Here is a 4,711-nt window from a genome sequence, read left to right as displayed (position 1 = left end):
AGAACATTCCATGCTCGTGGATAAGAAGAATCAATATCATGAAAATGGCCACACTGCCCAAAGTAATTTATAGATTCAAAGCTATCCGCATCAAGCTACCATTGATGTTCTTCACAGAGTTAGAAAAAAAACTACTATGAATTTCATATGAAGCTAAAAAGAGCCCACATTGCCAAGACAATCCTAAGCAAAAAGAACAAAGCTGGAGGCATCAGGTTGCTTGACTTCAAGCTATACTACAAGGCTACAGTAACCAAAACAGCATGGTACTGGTACTGAAACTGATACATAGACTAATGGGACAGAACGGAGGCCTCAGAAATAATACTACACATCTACAACCATCTGATCTTTGACAAACCTGACAAAAACAAGCAATGGAGAAAGGATTCCCTATTTCATAAATGGTATTGGGAAAACTGGCTAGCCATATGCAGAAAACTGAAACTGGGTCCCTTCCTTATACCTTATACAAAAACTAAGTCAAGATGAATTAAAGACTTAAACATAAGACCTAAAACCATAAAAACCCTAGAAGAAAACCTAGGCAATACCATTTAGGACATAGGCATGGGAGAAGACTTCATGACTAAAAAATCAAAAGCAATGGCAACAAAAGCCAACACTGACAAATGGGATCTAATAAACTAAAGAGCTTCTGCACAGCAAAAGAAACTATCATCAGAGTGAACAGGCAACCTACAGAATGGGAGAAAATTTTTGCAATCTATCCATTGACAAAGGGCTAATATCCAGAATTTACAATGAACTTTAACAAATTTACAAGAAAAAAACAACCCCATCAAAAAGTGGGCAAAGGATATGAGCAGACACTCCTCAAAAGAAGACACTTATGCAGCCAACAAACATATGAAAAAAAGCTCATCATCACTGGTCATTTGAGAAATGCAAATCAAAACCACAATGAGATACCATCTCACGCCAATTAGAATGGCAATCATTAAAAGTCAGGAAACAACAGATGCTGGGGAGGATGTGGAGAAATAGGAATGCTTTTACATTGTTGATGGGAGTGTAAATTAGTTTAACCATTGTGGAAGACAGTGTGGTGGTTCCTGAAGGATTTAGAAGTAGAAATACTATTTGACCCAGCAATCCCATTACTGGNAGTGTGGTGGTTCCTGAAGGATTTAGAAGTAGAAATACTATTTGACCCAGCAATCCCATTACTGGGTATATACCCAAAGGATTATAAATCATTCTACTATGAAGAAACATGCACACGTATGTTTATTGTGGCACTGTTCACAATAGCAAAGACTTGGAACCTACCCAAATGCCCATCAATGATAGACTGGATAAAGAAAATGTGGCACATATACACCATGGAATACTATGCAGCCATAAAAAAGGATGAGTTTTCGTCCTTTGTAGGGACATGGATGAAGCTGGAAACCATCATTCTCAGCAACCTAATACAAGAACAGAAAACCAAACACCACATGTTCTCACTCATAAGTGGTAGTTGAACAATGAGAACACATGGACACAGGGAGGGTGTCACACACTGGGACCTGTCAGAGATTGCAACGGGTAAAGGAGGGATAGCATTAGGAGAAATACTTCATATAGATTATGGGTTGATGGGAACAGCAAACCACCATGGCACATGAATACATATGTAACAAACCTGCACGTTCTGCACATGTACCCCAGAACTTAAAGTATAACAATTTTAAAAAAAACAAACAAAAAAAAATAGCTGGACATGGTGGTGTGTGCCTGTAGTCCCAACTACTTGGGAGGATGAGGCTGGAGATTTGCTTGAACCTGGGAGGTGGAATTTACAGTGAGTCAAGATCGCGCCGCTGCACTCCAGCCTGGGCAACAGAGCAAGACTCCGTTTAAAAAAAAAAAAAAATTGCTACAATAGAACTATGGCATGGAAATACAGAGAAGGAAAATCTGCTAATCCTGTTGATGAACCAGGAAGATGATCCAGGATGTCTTCCTGGAAGAGGTAACAGAAGTTGACTTTAAAAGAGTAAGTAAAGATTTAGCTAGATAAGAAGTGAGGAGATGAGGGTATTCCTGGCAGGGAGAACAGCATGATAGATTAAGAGAACTGGTCTGGCTGAATTGGAAGACATGTAGAGAATGTGGCTGAAGAATAGGTGGAAAACATAAGTCATTGCTAGATGAGGAGTTTACATCATATGCTCTGTGCTAAGGAGTTTGGACCTTAAAGTCAGTGGGAACTCACTGACGGGTATTAAGCAGAAGAATGTTCCACTGATACTTGTCTGAAAGCTCACTCTGGCTGTGTGGAAGACTGATAGAAGGGGACAACTCTGGAGAGAGGGAGAGAGAACTGGCACTATAATAGTCTTCCTAAGAACTGATGAGTCCTAAGGCAGGGGTAGAGTTGGTGGAGAGTTATTTAGGACTGTGGTTATCAAAATGTGGTCTACAGACACTTTCAGGGTGGTCCATGAGGTCACAACTATTTTCACAATTACAGTAAGACCATATTTGGGTTTTTCACTGTATTGATATTTGCACTAATAGTGCAAAAGAAATAATGGGTAAAACTGTTAGTGTCTTAGTACGATGAGGCACTGAAGTCCACTAGTAGTCTTGCGTGCTTCACCATCATCAACTCACAGAGAAAAAAAAAAGTTTTTAAAATATCCTTTATGAAGCAATAAATATTATTAATTTTTATTAAGTCTTGACCTTTGAGTACATATCCTTTTTTTTCTTTTTTTTTTTTTTTTTTTTTTTTTTTTCTTTCCTTAAACCCCACCCACTTTTTTTTTTTTTATCATTGAATCCCCCCCTTTTTTTTTTTTTTTTTTTTTTTTTGAGGTGGGTTTTTACTCTATTGCTCAGGTTGGAGTGCAGTGGCGTGATCTCCGCTCACTGCAGCTTTGACTACCTGGGCTCAAGTGATTCTCCCACCTCAGCCTTCCTGGTAGTTGGGACCACAGGCACGCACCACCAGGCCCAGCTAATTTTTGTTTGTTTGTTTTGTAAAGACAGGGTCTCACTCTGTCGCCCAGATTGGTCTCAAACTCCTGGGCTCAAGGAATCTGCCTGCCTCAATCTCTCAAAATGCTGGGATTACAGGCGTGAGCCACTGCGCCCACAATCTTTTAACACTCTGTGTGATGCAATATATGAAGGACATGCAAGGCATTTTAGTTGCAGAGTAAAATATGATGTTTGTCCCAAGGAAAAGTGCTTTTGTAGTTAAGTTAAGAACTGAACTAACTGGTTTTTTTTTCTCATGGAACATGAAAAAAACTTGTATGTTAAAAGTTTTACTGTGCTTTTAACTTCTAGTATGGTAAATATGATTTCACCTGAAAGAAAATTACTAGTATAAACTCGGGTTATCAGACTTGCACATTTGGGAGACGTTTTCTTTAAAGTCAACAAAGTGAACCACCCACTTCAGTAATAACAAATTTTCTAGTTTTGTTTTAGTGTTTGTTACCAGTTGTATTTTTTGCCAATGATGAAATCTAAGTTTTCGAGTAAAGATTAGAATTTTGGAAGACTTGTATCCACCCCGTGAATCTGACAGCTTCCCAATTCTTGAACATTTTTCTGATGACACTAATGGTTGCTGTGGGTTGAATTGTGGCTCCAAAAAAGACACGTTGAAGTCCTAATTTTTTAATATCTGTGATTGTGACCTTGGAAAACAGGGTTTTCAGATACACTTGAGTTACCATGAGGTCATACTGGATTAGAGGAGGCCCTGAATTCTATGAATTGCTGTTATGAGTATAAATTTGGATACAGAGATGTAGCCACACCCAAGGAAGTAGGCCTGTGAAGAGAGAGGCAGAAATTGATGTAATGCAGCTACAAGCCAAGAAATACCAAGCGCTTCACGCCACCACCAGAAACTCAGACAGCGGCATGAAGGGATACTCCTTTGGCCCTTTAAGGAGGAAACTACCCTGCCAGTATCTTCATCTCAGACCTCCAGCCTTCGGAAATATGACAGAATAGATTTCTGTTACTATAAACCACACAATTTGTGGTACTCTGTTATAGCAGCCCTACAAAGCAATACAGTAGTGCAAACATCAAATATGATTATTTGACATTTAGAGAGAAATGGGTCAATGCCAGGAAGATATGCATGACTCAGTGAACAAAATTTCCAAAGCCCAGTACACAATGTCACAAAGTCATGCATTAAGGAGTAAAAGATTCATTCAAAGTATAAAATAACCCAGTAGATTTTAATATAACAGAGTATAAAAAATTCACTGATATGGTTTCAGAATCTACTTTATAGCTAACCTTTAAGAAACTACCACTTGTTGAGCTTTGGGGTAGCAACAAAAGAACTATCTACAATTACCTAAAAAAGATGTGAAAACCCCCCTACCTTTTCCATCTACTTACCTGTTTGAGGATGAATTTATCTCTGAATACTTCAAAAAAATCATTGCATTTGGGTTGCAATTGAATATATTGCAACAGAAGCAGATATTGTAATTCAGTTCCTTCTGTTAAGCAGACATTAAGAGATTTACAAAAATGTAAAACAATGCAACTCTTCTCAGTTTTTGGTTTTGGAAAATACTTTTCTAATGGAAATGTTAGTGTTAATGTGTCAGTGTGTGATTCTTATAAATATGTGGTGGGTTTATTACTTATGTCAATATGTGATGGGTTTATTATTTTATTTTATTTTATTTTTATTTATTTATTTTTTTTTAATTTTTTT

Source organism: Rhinopithecus bieti, unplaced genomic scaffold (assembly GCF_001698545.2).
Source record: "Rhinopithecus bieti isolate Rb0 unplaced genomic scaffold, ASM169854v2 scaffold_5626, whole genome shotgun sequence".
NCBI lineage: Eukaryota > Metazoa > Chordata > Mammalia > Primates > Cercopithecidae > Rhinopithecus > Rhinopithecus bieti.
The sequence above is the reverse complement of the archived record's forward strand: the minus strand, read 5'-3'. Positions refer to the sequence as shown.